Below are 20,240 nucleotides of genomic sequence, written 5' to 3'. Positions count from 1 at the left end.
CAAGTTTACAAGCAGTCAAAGCTGGCACCGCACATGCGCCCGTCGCGGCGCACGCACACCTGTCGCCGCCGCACATGAACCAGAGACGTCATTGTGATGTATGCGGGGGGCGCGCGCTGCGACGCAGCTTTTACTACTTGTAAAATCAGGAGACAACGACGGGGGCAGGGGCAGCAAGGAGGAACTCTGCCGCCTCAAAAACGTTTTAGAAAAGTCCAGCGCCGGAAGGGGAAGAGCAGGGGGGGTAAGTACTACCCCCAGCCCTTAAAGCCACACTCCCCCCAGTGCCGGACCACGCCTCCATGGTTATGTGCACATCCCTAGTGGCTAGCCCCAGCATCTGACATCAGATGTGGGGACGGGGTCAGCAGGGCCGCCGTGGTGGCCGCACACAGGCCGCCGGCAGTCCCGCTCTGCCAGTGATAACATCTTTTAGTATTGTAAGGGTCTGAAACTCTGCGGGGGTTTTGGTCAATTCTTTGTAAGTGTGAGTGACTCACAGTGATGTGTTTGCTCAGAAATGTTCCTGAGTTCAGCAGAACTTGCATCACCATAACTGTTTTTAGAACTTCAGATTTAGACCTCTTTTATACAGGGCTCTAGGCACCTGTCTCTGTGCAGCCTGAGGAGACACACGATCCTGGCAGCCGGGTTAAGGGATCCCTCGCTCCCTTCCCCTCCGCTAAGAGCTCGGCTTAGAAGTAAGGTTTGGCTGGGCAGGAATGCCAGCCAGGATCCTCACAGATCCCAGAACTCTCCGTGAGCAGCCTCTGTATATGTTAGTTCACCTAGAAAGGATTCCCAATTGTATCCACAGCTCAGCTCTTGAAAACTTTATTCTTATTGCCTGAGGTATTGTTTGGGGAGCTTTCAGCCATGAAATCAATCTATTTAAAGGAAACTGATAGGATCAACAAACATTTCAAGACTATTGCCGTAAGTCAAAAGTAGTAGGGAGTGAGTGAGAAGTCTGCTAGAGGTGGGATTGCCCGGCCAGGCCGCTCATGGGAGGAAAAGACAAGCTAGACAAGTTTGCGTATTCATTATATATTTTTGCAGTTTCCCCACACTTCACTAGATGGCACCAGATGGTTGGAAGAGCTCTGCTTGTAGTCTCTTGTTTTAAATAAACCAGAGTTGATGGGAGTTATATGGTAATCGCATGTGTTTAGGGGTTGGCTTGATGGCATCATCATTCTTCTGTACACATGAAAACAGATGTGTATTTTGAGCAGCTTTGTTCACCATGATGCCAAAAGCACTAAAAAATTTATTTTGTCACTTAATTGCAAGTGTTAAGGCCAACTGGATACCATCTCCCCACAAATATCAGTAAGATCTGTCAATTGTTATATTTAAAAGATACAGAAGAAAGGGGGAAGTAACAGAACAAACAGGTGAGGACACCCTGCCCCTTGCCTTTTGCCTCTGGCTTCCCTGAGCCTTTAATTATTTCATTATTCCATGTTATGTATTAATTTACCTCTCAAGGCATGTGGTTTGGCAATTGCTGCAATAAACAGTAATGCGTGTTTCGGCTTGAGGATGAGTCCCTGATGTCAATGAGTTCACCTGCTAGCTCTGAGAACTACTGAAGCTAGTAGTGGGTGAAAGCCTATTATTTATTCTTTCCCTGGTAGTAGTAGAACTCTCCTCTAAAGGACTAGCTGGCAGCATGCAGTTTATAATGTACACTTAGCCAGATAATTTATGCTTCCTAATTTCAGCCTCCTCCCTCCAGGAATCCAGAGATATTGTTGGGTAAACAACCCAACCACCACTTGAAATCCAAAACTAAAGATAGAAAATTACAGAGAGGGCTGCCAGGGAAAACACAGGATCTAGAAATCAAGAAGACATCTTGCTAAATATTCTGCGGTTGGCTGGGAGAAGGAAATGGATCATAAAATGTTTTAAAGGGCAGAAATGCAGGTGGTAGTTGTCTCTTTTAACAGGAAACAGCTGTCCTGCACGTGGCACGTATCACTTGCTTGCAGCATCAGTTCCGGGGTTTGAGAGGCCCTCGGGCAAAACACCTTCAGTGGTCCCACTTGCCACCTAGAGGGAGAGGACAAGTGATTAGACTTTGTCCAGTATGCTACCCAAACAAGCCAGTTGTGCAGCAAGGAACAGCAGCAAGTGGTTCTGGGCAACAGTGGGTCTTTCCTGACGCCTGGGTAGCTGACCAGGAATGCTGACCTGACACCGGTCCAGAGTTCACAATCACTCAGTTGTAAAGGGGGGCGGATATAAGCTCCCCTACACTGTAGCCCTTGTTCTTTTCCTAGGCCCACTGCACACTCTCAGGGTTTGTTGTACGTTAACATCAGTTATTACAAAATGCCAGTAGATCAAAACCTGTACATTGCAGAATGAAAACCCTGTACCTTCCAGAATGTAAATCCCTGTACCTTAAAGGCCAAGTTGAAGACAGAGGAGAGAATCTATCTATGTGGTCGCTAAGAGTTGACACTGACTTGATGGCACTTAATCAATCAATCACCTTCCAGAATAAAAATCAAATCAGTTGGTCATTTGCACAATTTACAGCAATAGGAAAGCAACATCTTGACTAATGCTTTGCTTGCACAATGAACCAAGTGGCACTAGGGCAAGAAGTTCATGTTGCTGTGCAAAATTGCAGGGATGCTCAAAACCGTGCTCTTGTGCAAAGGTTCCCCACAAAACAGATGAGGTGTGCCATAGTGTGTGCACTTTGTGCAAGCACAAACGTGCTTGCACTTGCACAACTTTAGTCTGGAATACAAGCTCCAGCTACCTAGCACAGTATCCCTGTGTTTGTGCAATATCTTTGCACAAGTGCAGCATTGGGAAGTTGGCCGTACTCTTAAAAACTGTAATTCTCTGCAAACAGAGCCACTTGATTAGGGTTGACTCAGTGGCACGGGTACCAGTGAAGAGCACTTCTGTGTAGTCAGGGTCTACACGGCGGCAGTCCTGTTGAAAACGAAATCAGCTTCACAGGCTGGTTGACCAGAGGACGTTGCTAATTAAGTATCCAGATCAGTGCAGTGCTTCTTTGGGAGTCGACGATGCTAATATGGGTGCTCCCCATGCACTTGGGCTGAGTAAGCTCAGAGCAAAAACTTACATTTGTTCTATGACTTAGCTCCTGGAAGAAAATTTAAACCCAAGGTTTAAACCACAATAGTATTGTATCTGCAGATCCTAACCTCATCTCTAACTTGGGAGTACATAGTACACTTTCTAAAGCTGACCACTGTCAGACTGCGGTGCAGAATCTGTTGTCTGGGATTGTCTTTTGCATGATTTAAAGCTATGTCCACAATGGCAAAGGGGCAGCAGTGGCTCCACCAATGCTATTGCTTGCCACAAAGGGAGCTGGCTAAAGCCATAAATTTTCCCCAAGAGGCACAACACACTGCAAAAAAATAGGGTTTTTTCCCCCTCCAGACAAGAAGTTGCAACACAAAGTGGGCAGGAATGATTGCAAATTTGCCCGTGGTAGGGAATTCACCAGTCAAGACTGTTACTTTCCATTGCTTCGCGCTTCTCCGTTGGTCAGGGAAAGACCCACCACAGTCTTTCTCCTCCAGCAGTGTCAACATGATTAAACCAAAGAGTGGCTGGGAAAGGCTGGATGGTAACAAAAACAATCAACAAGTAGGAGGAAGTTGTACTGCCCTTGGCTCATGTCTGAGAAATGAGCAGCCGTGAGTGACAGTCATATCCTTCACGCTCAGAACGGGCCAAACTGACTCATGAGCCACATGTGACTCCCAACTGTTTGCATGCAGCTCCCGGGCATTTCGAGTCCAAGAGAAACAGAAGTAAAGGACGGAGCCTCTGTTGTTGGTGTGGACTGAGTCCATATTAACTTGCCTACAGCTGGGCTTTCACATGGACTCAAGCAGCAGGAATGAGGAGGCTTACTCTCTGTAGCACCAAAATAGCTTGTCGGAGGAGAGAGCCATTGGACTGTTCTCTCCTGTGCTTCAGCACTACTGCTGCAAATGGTCAGTGATGGAATTTCAGCTACCAGCACAGCAGGGATCAGGTGATACAAGAGGCCAATAGGGTTCCACCTAGCCCTATAAAGCTGCGAACTCTGGTCTGGTTCCTCAAACTGAGCAGCTTCATGTTCAGACAAGAGTGAGCTGCTCTTGGAGTGGTCATTCCCATGTGTCTGTCTGCTTCCCAGCTCGAGTGCCAGCTTACTACTAGCCTTGAAATACTAGGCTTGTTCACACAACCACAGGTAGGGTACGAGAAGTGCCCAGCCTGAGAAGGAAATATGGTTGCCAACGAGGGACTTCTCTGTAGAAGTCAGAAGTCTCCAGAACTTCGGATACCACACCACACCTGCAAAAAAAAGCCACTTGGTCCCCAAAATACTAGTCAGTTGTCCTCTATAGATGTGACTATTTGGAGGACCAAATGACTTTTTCTTTTTTTCATGTTTGGTGTGGTGTCCGAAGTTCTGGGGAGCAGCTGGAAGGTTTTGTTTGCTCAGCACACTTTGCTCTCATGAGCAAAGGTTTCTCTCTTCTTCTGTCTCCTTCCCCTTCCTCCTGACCATCCATCCAATGGGGAAGCCAGAGGGGAGGTTCTGCTTCAGTGGCAGGTTGCAGAGCCTGGAAACCTTGTTTCTTTTTTAGATTGTGAGCCCTTTGGGGACAGGGGAGCATCTTATTTATTTTTCCTTTGAAAACCACTGTGAAACCTTCTGTTGAAGAGCCAGTCAGAAATGGTTGTACTCGTAGAGAACAGCAAGCGAATGGGGGACCGTGCATGCACCACTGCGCTAGCATGCAAAGAGGCTGGCTGGGTAGTTATCTGGCTGCCCTGCCTCGAGCCAAGAGGTGAAGTTGCTGGCCTGGCTGGGGAGAGCGGCTTGGGTGACCCATGGGGGAGGAGGACAGAGGAGAGTGTGAGGCTTTTCTCATGGGCACCCTAACCCATGCTAGGGAAGCCCAGTCAGAGTGAGGCTGTGTGTCAGAACTGCTGAGATTGGCCTCATCTCGGCAGGGCAGCACCGCCAAGCCCAGCTTTTAGCCAGGGTTAAGGGCTCAAGCTAGCACCTAACATAGGCTCCAAGATTGTGTGTTCACTGGGCTGCATTCAGCCTCAGTGGACACAGAGATTGGCACCTAGAGTACCTGTCTCCTGAGGGAATCCCCCAATGTACCGTGCATGTCATGCGGTGCATTGTGGGATATCTGGAGGCCGGGACATGTCATCTCAGCCGCCAGAACTCCACGCTGTGTGGCACAGCATGGATCATGTGGGAGGGCATTCCACGCTCCCAGCAGCAGCAGCATTGCTTTGTTCATCTGGGGGTGGGGGTGGTGAGTTGGAGCAGCCTGCCCGGCCATTCCCCTCACACCCTCCTGGTCATGTGAATGGCCCCTGTGTGTGGTAAACCTAACCAGGAGAGCTAAACTTACAGTTAAGAAGCAGAGGCCTTGAGAGCTCTGCATCTAGATGGCAGATTGAGAAGACATACAGCTTGAGCAGACCTCATACCAATAAATATATGCAACTTTTATGAAAAGCTTTGGAGAGTTTTTGTGTGAAAAGCCTCCGCGGTTCCCACTTTTTTGGTGATGGATATCAACAGCTGGGAAGCTTCAGCAGGGGAAAACTGCGATTCCTGTTACATATCAGAAGCTGGGGCCATATGCAACCTTTGCTTCATGAACTGTGCTGCCTGCCAGTGTGCTTCTGGGCCCAGTTCAAGGGACTGGTTTTGACTTGTAAGGCTCTAAAGCCTTACAAGCTCCGGCTATAAAGCGGTATATAAATGTAAGTGCTATTGCTATTGCTATTGCTACATGGCCTAGAGCCCACGTACTCTTTGCTTTTGGGGGGCAGCAAAAACTTCCTTTTTCACTAAGCCTCGGGATTTCTCCTTGGATGTTTTTCTGACAGACTAATGTATTTTCTATAGTTATTTTATTCTCTTTAAAATATATATAATTAAAGTATACGCAATTAATTAATTCAAGAAAGAATAAAATAACTATAGAAAATACATCAGTCAGTCAGAAAAACATCCAAGGAGACATTCCAAAGGCCTGATGCAAAAGTAAGGATGTAATACCTTTCCAGAATGAAATCAAAGAGCACTGTACTTCCAGTTGCTTTTGCTGGTGTCTTTCTGTGTTTCTTTTTAGATTGTGAGCCCTGTGGGGACAGGGAGCCATCTTATTTATTTATTATTTCTCTGTGTAAACCACTTTGGAAGTTTTTGTTGAAAAGCGGTACATAAATATTTGTTGTTGTTGTTGAATAATCATTTTATTTTTTCTCTGTGTTGTAAGCCACCTTGAACACATTCTGGAAAAGCAGTACATAAATATGGCTCTAACTCTCTAATCTTTTACTTGGTGGAAAACGTAAAGCAGCAAGTGATCAATGAAACTGGTGAATCAAGATTGCCTTGTGCAAAGCATTACTTTTCCAAGAGTACAGTTTTTAACCAGCTGGACAGTAAAACATGCATTACTTCTATAATTGTGCCTTCCAGCCCATGCTATCCTTTACTTCAGAATTAATATTTGAATAGTCCTCACTTTTTGTCTAGTTCCCCCCCACCCTTTTATCTCTATCAGAACTTTCCTGTCAGAAACTTATGGATCATGGACAATCATGGGAATGTCTTCTTATATTAATAGGAACTAAATGTAATGTCACATACACTTTTGTAAATTACAGTCCACTAATCCCATTAAGTGTAATCTTGGGTAGACAGGGAGTGTGTGTGTGTGAGTGTGGGCACGCGCGCACACACGCTTGTGCGTGCACATGCACAGTCGAAACAAATTCTGGTAAGAACAAATCTGCCAACTTTTGATCCAAATCAATTAGTCAGTTCACAAGTTGGCCCACTTGTGCCTCAAACGTTCACATGTCTGCTATCTTGAACTGGAGTGGTGACATATCACAGACTACGCCACTGAGGTGTCCCTATATGTCCCTACAGCTGTAGCAAATTTGGTTATAATCAGTTAGGCGTTTCACAAGTTAGCCTACTTGTGTCTCAAATGTCGGCCATCTTGACTTGGGGTGGATGATGTCATGCAAACTAGGATGTTGCACTGTCCCAACAACTGTACCCAATTTGATTCATATTGGTCCAGACATTGCAAAGTCGATCAGGGGGAGGGACATGCATGGTCACATGGACTCATGTACGTGCAAACACACAAACACACACACACATAATGCCAAGTGATCTCATAAGCTTACATAAGCTAAAAACTGAACACAGCAAATGGTAATACAAGATGAAATGCAAAAGGCCTCACATTCGATTATGCCATCTGACATAGTGGATTGTAGTCCACAAAAGCTTATACTACAATAAATGTCTTTAAAGATTCTTTCTTGGTTTTACTGCTATAAACTAACAAAGTTACCCCTCTTAAAATGTAACATTTCTTTCGTGGGACAGCCTTAGTATTCTAAACCTTAGTAAATGTTCATTGTAATTGAGAACCAAACAAGTCTACAAATAGTTGCACACTACGATGGTATGTGCTGTTACTCTCCATGAGAAAAATTGTTCTCTTGAAAAAGAACTGATGCTTTGCACAAGGTGATCTTTATTCACCAGTTAATTGATCACATGCTGCTTTATGTTTCCTACTAACAAAACTTTTTGCTCTCTACAAATGACCTAGATAAGTATAGTCCTATGATCTTTAGGACAGGAAACTAGGTTCCAGAAATGATTCAGTTGATATAATCGTTGGGATGCTATTTTCTCTTTCTTTTAATGTGACTTTATTTCTGAAATGATCATTGTTTAATAATCCAGCTTTGACCTTAAGCACTTTCAAAGCTCTGGCCATCCACACCACAAAACTTTGCCTGAGTACAGAGGATGGGTCATATAATGCAGAGGTGGGCTGGAAACTGGTGGTGGGTTGGAAAACTACATACAAGTAATGTAATGTAAAATAAATAAATACAAGTACCAAGAAAGTATGCACGGATTTATGCAGTTAATTCCTGACTGAGACCCAGCTGAGTATAAAAAAAAAAGAGGAGTATGGCAATATAACTTCTTTTACTTATATATTTGGGTTTCTCTCTCTCTAATAGATTGTATCTTTGTTTCAGTATTTCTTTGTTCTGTCTTGAGTTATCCAGAAGCACTGATCTACAAAAGCCACGTGTCATGTGGGCCCATGCTAAATCTGAGTTACTTATGATTCATTTGTGATTAAATACTGATAAGCGTTTTAATGGAAAGTCAATAGGAGTCCCCTAACACAGTTGTACCAACATGTATAGCAGTCCTGACTGTTGTGAAACCTAGCCGTTTCTGCCTGGATGTAACCACAGAGGATGGCCCAGTGTTAGCAGCCAGTGTGAAATCTGGGTGACCTGCTTTGGTTCACAAGTGTTATGCATCCCAGAGTGGAGTGGCATGTGTCTGAGACACCCATTACTGCTTGTGGCATTGTGACATTAACCATGGCCGTTCAAATGTAAGTTAAATGAAAACCTAACATCCCTACTAAGCATATGCTGCTGTAGAACATGTCAGGTGAGCTCACTATTTTACGAGGGTCTCAGATGGGCAATGCGACCCACCGACATTGACAAGCTAAATTCAGAAACTAGACTACGGATATTGGCTGAATGTTGCCCAGTCACAGCACCCATCCAAGATAGCTCTGAAGTCCTGAGTTCACACACCATACTCTGCAGGAGCACACATGCGGCAGGGATCTCCGGTTTTAATTTAATTAACACTGCAATGTGAGAACCAGCCCACAGACAGACATATACACTCCAGTCCCATAATCTGGCTGCCGATATGTTTCTGGGCAAAATACAAAGTGCTGGTAATTACCTTTAAAGCCCTGAATGGTTTAGGTCCGGGTTACCTTAGAGAGCACCTTCTTCTGCATGAACCCCATCACACATTAAGGTCATCTGAGGAGTTCTGTCTCCAGTTACCACCGGCACATTGGGTGGTGATTCAGAGGTGGACCTTCTCTGTAGCTGCTCCTGGGCTGTGGAATGCACTCCTGGCAGAAATTGGTAGTTTGAGTTCTTTGTTGGCCTTCAGGAGCACCCTTACCAGTGTGGTGTAGTGGTTAGAGTGCTGAACTAGGACTGGGGAGACCCGAGTTCAGATCCCCATTCAGCCATGATACTTGCTGGGTGACTCTGGGCCAGCCACTTCTCTCTCAGCCTAACCTACTTCACAGGGTTGTTGTGAGGAGAAACTTAAGTATGTAGTACACCGCTCTGGACTCCTTGGAGGAAGAGTGGGATATAAAATGTAAATAATAATAATCTGTTTGGCCTGGCTTTCCAGGGCTTTTTAACTGTTTTCAATGTTTCAGTCATTAATGGTTTTATACTGTTTGAATTATTTTTAATGATTGTTTTTAAAGGACTGATTCACGGGCTTTACTTTTGCTGCTGTGCAGAGCTGTTTGGATGGGGCAGTATACAAATGTAATAATAAATACATAAATCCAAATCTTCCCAGCGCGTCCCTCTAAAGATGCAAAGCTGATTAGGTTCCTCACCCCTTCCTGCAGCCAGCAGACGTAGCTGAAAAATAGTCTGTGAGTCATTTCTTCACCCTGGCTGTCTCTCTCTCAGGCAGGGCCTGACAGAGCTCTCCCGGAGTGTTTGCTTTCCTGCAAGAAGAGAGAGGGCACCGAGACACCACCACAAAGAACACACTGTTTCCACAACACCTACTGTGGACTTCTGTTTGCCTCGCTTGTGGTGTGCTAGTTATCCCAAAGTTGCCATTGACTGTTCAACAGGCCGAGCCAAGAAAACAATCCACCAGATACTAAACATTCCAGCTTCCTACCACAGCCGTAATTACCATTGTCATACGAAACTCACACAGAACGAATGAGATGATAGTAGAATAAGGAATAAGAATTGCACTGCAATATGTTGCATCATAATGGGAACCTACTATGCCCTCCAGCATTTGACAGAGGAAAGAATTTCTAATGCTTAGTCTTTACATAGCACTTTCCCTAAATGCTTTGGGAATATTATTTTATTTTATTTATTTATTTACATGCTGTATTTATATTCCGCTCTTCCTGCAAGGAGCCCTGAGCAGTCTGCATCATTGTGTTTATCCTCACAACAATCCTGGGAGGTAGGCTAGACTGAGATAAGTGACTGGCCCAGAGTCACCCAGTGAGTTTCATAGCAGAACAGGGATATGAACTTGGGTCTCCCCAGTCCTAGTTCAATGCTCTAAACCTGGGCTGCAGAACTTTGGCCTTCCTGCAGATATTGGCCTACAGTTCCCATCATCCCTGACTATTGGCCCCTGTGGCTGGGGATGCTGGGAGCTGTAGTCCAAAAATGGCTGGATGGCCAAAGCTGCACAGCCCTGCTCTAACTACTACACTGCACTGGCTCTCTTAGTCATCACAACCATTTTAAAAAGTAGGCTTGTGGAATGAGGGGGAAATGCCTTTTCTGAAAGCTGCTTTGTAATTACTTTGTTCTCATGGAATGGGAAAGTGTCTTTACAATCCAGTGTCTTCGTAATTGTTCCATTCTCCATTTTCCGAGATAGAAACTGCTCGAAGTTTTAGGGCGGTGGTTCAGCCGCAAAGCGCGTGAGACAGAACTCAGGTTTGCACTGGTCAAGAAATGGTTAATAGGGTTTGTAAGTTGCCTTGCCTAATTGCAAGTTGTAAAACCATAAATTTGCTGACCTGGCTAGAATGTGAAAAGAGGCCCCTCTTCTAGTATCTCCTGATAGCCGAGCCTGAAAAATAACACCTCAAGGACACATCTGGCTGGAGGGGGGGGAGGGAGATGGTTTTGCTTATCAATAGGCAGTAGAAAAGGCTTGATTGTAATAGAGGAATGTTGTCTAATTAGCAAATGATTATAATATTTGTAATATGACGGACAATGATGCTAACCAATGAAGATAGTACCCACTGAATGTAACTATGCCAAAGTATAAAAAACCTGAGACAAAGGCAGCTGCGTGCGTCTCCCTGGCAGGCCGTGAGGCACAGGGAGAAGCCACCAGCGCTGGTTTACTGGTAAATAAAAGGTGATTTTGCTTCCTTCAATCATCCTTGTCGTCTGGTTTATGAGAACTGGGTTCTCCAGGTAACAGGCTGGTATTCATCTACTATCGCTGGCTGGCTGGCTGCGAGATCTTATTTATTTATTATTTCTCTGTGTAAACTGCCCTGAGCCATTTTTGGAAGGGCGGTATAGAAATTGAATAAATAACAACAACAACAACAACAACAACAACTTGCCTATCACCAGCCAGTGAATTTCTAGCTAGGGTGAGCCGTGAACCAGGAACCTTTCCAGCTCCAATGCTGGCGTTTTGCCTATGCCCAGAGTGACTGTGGTTGTTTAAGCACCCTTGCAAATCAGATGTGGACTTAAATTCCCCCAAGTCAGTCTAAGAGCATAGATACACATGTGAGTGTGTACGTCTGTGTCAACAAGTGTAACAGGCAGATTGCCCCTGGGCTCCCTAAGACGGAGGGTATCCAACATACTGATGAAAGTCAACAGCATTGGGAGTGTGTAGGTGAGACTGTCAGACTGAAGCTATTCCTGGATCCGTGTCCCCCTGCCCCCCGCCCCGCAATGTCTCCCCCCTATTTTCCTCATAATAACAAGCTATTACAATCTCCAGGATTGCTTTTACCAATCACCTGAGGACACGTGCAGATTCCTGGAGACTCCCCTGGCCAGTCCTGGGAAGGTTGACAACTAGGCAGGAGGAAGGTCCTGGTTGCCATGCCAACTCTGACTGAAGCTTTTCATGGAGATTTGTTCCCAATACTTCCCCCTCCCTTCCCAATATTTGTCATAGTAAGAAGCCAGACAATCTCCAGGGTTGTTTCAGTGACCTGGAGATGGATACGGATTGCTGGAGATTTCCTGCAGGGCTGGCAAAGGCAACTCTATCCCAAGTCTGTGTTTTTTGCCCTGAGGCCCAAGTTACTTCTCTGTGGCTCTGCTGAGGTTCAGAGAACGACTTTCCTCCAGAAGTCTCCATTTCTCGAAATGCTAGCCGTTATCAACAAGACTGGAGGTGATGAATCGGTCTAGGGCACAACACAGAGGTGAGGGGCTTCGTTGCTTAACCCACTTTTAGTCACTTTCTGGATTGATCTGAAAGCCTTTAATTGTTGCACCCTCATTTCTTGGAGGGGAAGGCAAACTGCACCATACTTGCCGACAGCTGAGTTTCTGGGTTGCTCGCAGTTGCTTCTTTTTTCAAAGCCAGCTATGATGAGTTATAAACTGCTCTGAGAACCTTTTGTTGAAAAGTTCATAGATATTTGTAGTAGTAGCAGTACTCGGAGCAACAGTGCTCCCTTTAGTCACTCATATTTCATAAGCAAATTCTGTGTTGTGTAAAGAACTATTTTCTTTTGTTTGTCATTAGATGTCATGCAGACCAGAGAAGAAAGTACTTCTTTGCACTATGCATAATTACTGTATGGCTTCCACTGCCGCAAGATATGGTGATGGCCACTGGTATCACTGGCTTTAACAGGGGATTTATTAGACAGATGCCTGGAGGAGAAGCTTATCAATGGTTACTGGAGCTTCTGTGATTCAGAGGGTGGGTGCCTCTAAATTCCAGCTGCTGGGAGTTAGTCAGTGGGAGAGGAGGACTACTGCCTTCCTGCCCTGCTTGAGCTGGGTGCTTTCCAGGAGCATCTGGATGAGCTCATCTGAAAACTGGATGCTCAACTAGATGGTCTCTGGGTCTGATCCATCTGGGACTTGGTACATTCTTGGGCTATGACAACTGGATTTGGCCCATGCCTCGCCAGTGTTGCTTTTCCTAGGGAATGTATTCAATTTGGGACAATATCTTTACTGAAAAAGAATGATTTGAGCCAACCAGGAAAAAAATCCGCTCTGTGTGTGCATGTGTGTGTGCGTGACATATAACAAGACAACTTTAGCAACCCCTTTTCTGGCCTTAATGGCAGTCTTACCATCATAAAGTGGGGAAAATGTGACCAGGCTTGCTCTGTCTTACAGTCATCTGACAGCGTCTTCGGTCCCTGTGCTTGATATTATCAGATACTAAAACAATCCAGCCTGGGAAGGCCTGCACAAGATGACCAGAGCTTTACCTCTATTGTTTTTATTGTCTGAACCATCTTTTTCCCAGCTGAAAAGCCCTTGCAGAGGCAACGGGGAAGCGTTTAGATTGGCCTCGTCTATTGGCAAGAAAATGGAGGAACGCCTGTTTTTGATGGCTAAATTGAGGAAGGTCTGTTGCGATTTTTTTTTTTTAAACAGGATCTTATGATGACATTGTCATCTCAGTGCCCAAACTCGCATTGTTTTTTGCCTGCCTTCCTTCCTTCCTTCCTTCCTTCCTTCCTTCCTTCCTTCCTTCCTTCCTTTCATTATTAACATAGGAAGCTGCCTTCTACCAAGTCAGACCATTCGTCCATCTAGCTCAGTATTGTCTACACCCGTGTTTCTCAACATTTTTGGAGCCATGGACCAGTACATTTTTTGTGAGCAGTTTCCTGGACCAGCAGTTAGTAAAGGTGTTGCCCCCTTCGCCTCCACCCCAGGCACCCCCCAAAACAATTCTGAGCTGGTGGGGGCTGCCGCTGTCGAGAGCTCTGGAGCTCATTTCTAGGTAGGCAGCCCTTGTTGCTGGGATAATGCTCCTTTTACTTCCTTGAAATGAACATAATCCCAGCAGTGAGGGCTGCCTGCCTAGATATGAGCTCTGGAGTGCTCCCGACAGCAGTGCCCCCCACTGGTTCAAAATTGGGTTTTTTTGGCAGGGGTTAATTCCTTATGGACCAGCATGGACCGGCACTCAACTCCTCATGGACCGGCACCGGTCTGTGGATCGGCAGTTGAGAAACACACAGACTGGCAGCGGCTTCTCCTGTAGGCAGGAGTCTTTCTTAGCCCTTATCTTGGGGATGCCAGGAAGGGAACTTGGAACCTTATGCATGCAAGCAAGCAGATGCTCTTCCCCCCCATCCCCTAAGGGGAATATCTTAGATTGCTCACACATGTAGTCTCCCATTCAAATGCACACCAGGGTGGACCGTGCTTAGCAAAGGGGACAATTAATGCTTGCTACCACAAGACCAGCTCTGCTCCCTAAATCATTATCATCATCTCTCTCTATATAAAAGCCTTAGGTCATACATGGCAAACCCCGCCCACACAGTGCTTAACCAATCGGCAGTGACATCGGAGGCCCAATCAAGGTGGCCATGAGCGGGGCTACCAAGCCAGCAAACTTCTCTGGCAGTGAAGTTCCTGTGCCATGCAAGTGACCATGGTGGCAGCAGCGAGGAAAGACCTGGTCAGCCGCTGCTGCTTGGGGCTACCAAGACCATTAGCAGAGGGAGGCAGGCCCGGGATGGGCCCAGCCCTGTCAGCAGCCTGAGGAGAACAAGTAGCCATAGTGGCAGTGGCAGCAGCAGCAGCAGCAGCAGCAAGGAAGGGCCCTGTCAACCACCGAGGCTGCTTAGGGCTACCAAGGTCATTGGTGGAGGGAGGCAGGCAGACGAGGAACAAGGCTGGGCCTGTCAGCAGCCTGAGGGGAATGAGCTGCCATGGCGCCAGCAAGGAAGGGTCCGGTCAACCACTGCTGCTGCAGGGAGGAGCAGGGCACAGGTAAGGGTGGGGAGGTCTCTGGGGTTAGGGTGCTGCGGCTTAACCAATTGGCACTGGCAACGCCGCAGCCATGACCAAGAGGGGTGAGGGGGGTGGAGCAACAGGATGGAGGAGGAGGAGTGCAGCTCAGGTGAGGGTGGAGAGAAGTAGGAAGGATAGGGACTAGTTTAGCTAGATGGCATCAGGGAATTTATTTTTATTTCAGTGCTTGGATCTGATTGCATGGTTCTTGTCGTTCCTGGGGAAGGGTTTTACTTGAATGGAAGCAGAGATTGTTGATGCCTCAATAGTTTTCCTTAAGGAGTGTCACTCCTTATTGGGTCCTACCCTAGTCTCATGCTCCTGAAGGCCTAAGACTGCTGAAGCCTTTCTTGTAGGGAGAGGTTTTCCACTTTACTCTCCCAGAATATTTTCTTGGAAGGGTGAATCTGCTCATATTAAAAAGTGGATGGTGGCAGGCTACCCGGGACGCCTCCCAGATAGAGGAAGGTTTTTGTATTCTCACCACCACCACCACCACCATCTTTTGCTCATTAAAACAGCTGTCTGCATGATTATGATGGCTGCCTGACCAGAAGTGAGCTGGAAAATCCTAGCATTCTGGTAATCATTCCAGATGGACATTGCCACAAACGTCAGCAGTGAACTGAGGTCAGAAGGTGGGGTCAGTGAAGAGCTGATAGTTTCCAAATGGCAGGGGGTATTGTGTGGGGGTGCTCTTTGGTTTTTCCTCTCAATCCTCTCAACAACCATGATGCATTGGCTTCATTTGTGACACCCAGCCCCTTGAAGCGGAAGGCCCCATCCACTTCAGCAAAAGCCACAAAATTATCTATCTCCACCTAACACATAATGATTATCTTGGAGATCAAAGGGGTAACATGAACAATGGGTGTCATTTAAATATTTTATCAAGAGTGACAATATATTTTGTTGGTTATGATAACAATCTTTAGCCTAATCACATTTTCTAGAAAGCCTTACATGCTGGCAGGGTATTTGTGGACATGTCAGGATGGTGATTAAGCACTAGCATTCCCCCGCCCTCCAAATGCCATATAAAACAATGAAGATAAAAGGGCAACAAAGATCTGGGTGAGCAGCAACATTCTACATGGGCGTTTCTGCTTATAAAGAAAACCACAAGACCGTGATGATGATGTGTTCACCCTTTCCCCCTTTTTCTTCCATAAAACATTTCCCAGGAAGATCTGAGCAACTGTTGTTGTTTTCCCCTGTCAGACTACCACTTCTAGATGAATAGCTGTGATCTGAAGAGCACTCAATGGCTGCCCCTCCCCAGCTGAGAAGTGCGGAGTTCCAGCTGCTCAGGCTGCTCTCATTCATTGGGAGAGGAGAGAGAGCAGGGCAAGGCAAAGCAAGGCAAGGCTGGCTATGCTTGCTCGCTCTTTCTCCCCCTGCCCCGCCACCACTCCCCCTCTGGGGAGAATAATGAATGGGCACTTCTGGCAGATCAGACAAGGCAGTGGTTGAGGGAAAGGGAGGCATGTAGTCTGTGTTCTCTCTTTAAAAAAATTCATCTGTGTGCGGAATGAATTTTGTCCTGGGTGGCAGTATCCAGACAGTGTGCGCGCACCTGCATTCAGAGTGGGGCCTTCCTGATTCAACCTGAGCGGGATCTAAAATAAACTGCATGCACATCAGAAAACTTGATGCGCATGTGCACACGCCTTAGAGGGAATACTGCATGTAGCTGCTGCTGCTGCAGAGGGGGGAAGTGGCAAGAGTAGCTAGCCAGCCAGCCAGCCAAGGCACCCAGAGTCATCACCACAGCTGCTGCTATTGTGGGGGCCGCTGCATGCCTTCCTGGGTGGCTGTTTGGCAAGAGGGAAGCCCTGTCAGAGTCAGACAGAATGCTCAGACTTGATTTGCCTATGCCCCCCTCCACAAAAAAATTGGTGCCCTAAGAGACTGTGTAAGTCTGCCTAGTGGACAGGTCTGTCCTGCTCAGTGGATTCAATTGGGTAAGCTTGCTGAGGGTTGAAGGGTCGGGACATCCCAAGTCTTTTCCATCCCTAGTTCTCCTCACTAATGATGATTTTCCAAACAGTAGGCCTAAGAAAGACAGCTACCATCAATCAATGGGTGAGCACATGCTTTGTGTATGGAAAGTCCCAGGTACACTCTCCAGTTAACAGATCTTGGGCAACAGGAGACAGGGACAAGACATATGCACGAAATCATGAAGTGCTGCTTCCAGTCAGAATAGATTGACTTTTTATTAGATAATGTTTTAACATTTGATTTACAAAAGCAATGCAGCAGTGAACAAAGTTTCCCTATAAAATACAGAAGTGTACAGCAGAAGCTGTGATTTCAGTAATAGTGAGAGCTTAATAATGGCCAAGGTAGACCAAGAGTAGACCATAGCTGCCTATAAGGCAACCACGTAAAGGTTTTCCCACTAATGCTTGGGTTCATCCCATAGCAGTTTACAACCTGGACAATGGAGAGCATGTTCCTCCTCAGTCCTCTCCCTCCTGCTTTTCACCCCTAGAAGTCCCAGACTCCAACAGGATGGCCATCCAATCTCTTTCTCTAGCAGACAGTTTGATTCCATCCAGTGTCAAATAGAACTTCTGGGCACTGTTTGGTCTTCAGGGTTGCTCTCCAGGGTTGGTTCAACCACAGAAGCAAACAAGAGGCAACTTGGGGTACTAAAAATCCTAGATGTGCTTAACATTGCTATTTGGATGTATCGGAGAGAAAGCAACTGCCTGTATGCTTAGGTTCAAAACCAGATGTACTTTGATGGAGTCAATGTTTGCAATTAAAGGAGGCAAACTGAGACCACTTAGGACTCATGGGCTAAGTGCGATCTCCTGCATTCTGAGAAGAATGCATCCTTCCAGCCTTCACTAGCTGCCCAGAGCACAGTTGCCAAAGAAGTGGCAAACATTAGACATGAAAACAAGAAAATCCCAAAAATGTCCTGGTTGACACCAGTGTTCCCTCTAACAGGGATTTCCAGATGTTGTTGACTACAAGTCCCATCACCCCCAAGCAAAGGTTATTGCAGGTGGGGATGCTGGGAGTTGTAGTCAACAACATCTGGGAATTCCTGTTAGAGAGAACACTGGTTGACATTCAATAAACTAATATGCCATTGTTATGCTGCTCATCATATAATATTGGCCAAGGTGAAACATTTTTAATTTACACCCTAGGATATTAAAAAAAAATAGCTTTGGCCATCCCAGTCTGTGCAGGAAGGAAGAGGGTCGGAGTTCCTTTTATTCAAAACTAAAAGAGAGAAGACATTACAATCACTTGACATATACAAGGAATTTAAATGGGCACTTGGAAATTATGTACTTTGTATTGGAATATCCCCCCCACCCCAACTTATTCTCATTTGTTTGAGGTAATCTAGTTTTAGTTAATGGCAAAATACTCTCTGTGTATGCATAAAGCTCTCTTCATCATTATTTCACATGTGCTAAGGCTCCGTTCAGGGGCTCAAAACCAGTTTGGAGGTCTATCGTCTGAACCTCGAGCCATTCCTTGGATGGATAGCACATTGGTCCTCAATGCTGTTTATGCCGAGGAAGGATGACAGAAAGGCGTATACTCAAAGATGGGGTTGGCATTTGACATTATGGATGCACTTCCCCAGTGGAGTGCCTAAGCCTGCTGAAATTTTCTGCAGTTAGTTGAAAGAAGAATTTATTATTTATTCATTTATTTATTTATTCAACTTTTATACTCCCCTTCCGAAATGGCTCAGGGAGATTTACAAATAAAACAAAACAGTTACAATCAATCAACAATTAAAACAAAGGTTTTAAAATACCATAATACAACAGTTAAACAATAAAAATAGTTTTAAAACCCTGAAAAACCAGGTACATTAAAACCCCTTTACAACAATGTAAAAAACCCTGGAAGTGCTGGAATTAAAGTGGAAGTGCCACACAGCACTTTAATATAGAGCTGTATTAGCCAACAATGCTCTTCTCCATGGCCAAAATCTTCCATCCTGTTCAGCAATGATTGTTGCCAACTTCAATTATAAGTTTATTGCTTGCAAACTTGGAACAAGAATGAATTGCCCCTTGAATAGCTTGTCTGAATTGTCCCAACACATTTCTGTTCCCAGAAAGGGGCAGGACAGTTACTGATTTCTTATTATTATTGTATAGTTACATAGCACTATTTTGCTTTTTTTTTTTTTAAAGAAAAGAAAAATTCATGAGATGAGAGGAGGTTACATTTTGATGAAGATTCACTTTTTAACTTTTCTATTATAAAATCTTTTTAAAGAGAAAAGGGGCGGGCTTTTACACAGGAGGAACAGTGAGTGTACAAATGTGTGAGTCAAGATAACCAAAGTCTATAAAAGTGGTGGTTTTTTTATGAAGGTACAAGTCACTGAGGAAGACATACGTCGAAATGCGTCTGACCCATTGGAAATGACCCACTGAAAAGGACTCTTACACTTGGAAAAGACTCCTTGTTTCTTGGTGGAAAGGTATTTGGTCATCCTAAGAACTTTGGCTCACCGTGAGCCTACTATGCCTATTCAGAGACACATTTTTTTAATATTCCTTTCTGTGATTTTGTATTGTATTATTGTCTGAACAGGAATGTTTTTATGGAATGATTTTAAATGTGTGTAGTTGTTCTATGTAGAACTTGTAAATTATATTAATATATCCATTTTCAGTTACATTCTGAATTTTTGGCAGCCTATTATCACACTAGTTTCTTGTTCTGGTCTTTTTTTTTTTTTTTTGGCATCTTTTTTGGCATCTTCATTAAAAAGTCTCCTCCCATGGGAACAGAAACTGACTTTGGGGCATTTCAGACGGGCAATTCATCAGTAATCCCTCAGCGGTTGATCATAAAATGAGCTGAACGAACCTACAAAGGGGAAATGTTTACTTTAAAGGCACAGGAGCGCTGAAGAGTGCTTTGCCTCTTCACAAGCATAGTGGATGGGCTGGTGCTTATGTTTTCTTGTTAAAACATTGCCACAACAAAACAGGTCTGAAAAGAGACAACACAGAAAATGTTGGACTGCATTCATTTGACAACAACCTCATCTGGATGCTTTATAAAACATAAGTGAATGAAGGATGACAATTCCAGATAAAAGGGCTAGTATGAAAGCAACCTGTGTTGATTCTTCTGCAAGGGTGACCCACCTCCACCTATGTTAAGGTAATCTTGGGCTTTCAGAAGGTTAGGCTATTTTGGCCCAATTCACCTTATGTGCTTGTATTTTCCAGCAGATATTCCAGTCGGAATCCAGAGCTACCAGCAGGCAAAGGAAGCAGCCGACCACTCTCTTTGTCTGGCATATCTGGCGCCAAGGGTAGGCCATGCTGTCACCAATGTAGGATGGGTATTTTTGGTTTCCTTGAGGAATCGTCTGACTCTCCCAGCCACAATGAGAAGATTTATAGACTGTGGCCTCCTCATCATTCAAGTTTCTTTTTAAAAACGCACACACACACCCCCCCAGAACTCCATGTGTCACATGTCCTAAATCATTACAGGCATTTCCTGGAATCATTTGTTGCATATTTAATCATTTCATTACATCTGAGGGTAAATCTTACATGGGGGAA

At 45.2% G+C, this 20,240-nt stretch overlaps 2 long non-coding RNA genes across 3 annotated transcripts; one reads left to right on the top strand and one right to left on the bottom strand.

Annotated features, from left to right (window-relative positions):
• Positions 1-818: 818 nt before the first annotated feature.
• On the bottom strand, positions 819-12,029 carry LOC128341800 (uncharacterized). 2 transcript variants are annotated; one of them, XR_008314585.1, is made up of 2 exons: positions 11,682-12,029; positions 819-2,058 (listed from the first exon to the last, which is right to left on the bottom strand). It is a non-coding gene; the product is annotated as an uncharacterized LOC128341800 (long non-coding RNA). The 2 variants fall into 2 exon arrangements; XR_008314584.1 differs by lacking the exon at positions 11,682-12,029 and adding an exon at positions 9,537-10,544.
• LOC128341799 (uncharacterized) lies at positions 11,741-19,964 on the top strand. Its single transcript, XR_008314583.1, has 3 exons — positions 11,741-12,095; positions 19,029-19,138; positions 19,899-19,964. It is a non-coding gene; the product is annotated as an uncharacterized LOC128341799 (long non-coding RNA).
• The last annotated feature ends 276 nt before the right edge of the window (positions 19,965-20,240 follow it).

This window comes from Hemicordylus capensis, chromosome 2 (genome assembly GCF_027244095.1).
Source record: "Hemicordylus capensis ecotype Gifberg chromosome 2, rHemCap1.1.pri, whole genome shotgun sequence".
NCBI lineage: Eukaryota > Metazoa > Chordata > Lepidosauria > Squamata > Cordylidae > Hemicordylus > Hemicordylus capensis.
The sequence above is the reverse complement of the archived record's forward strand: the minus strand, read 5'-3'. Positions and strand labels throughout refer to the sequence as shown.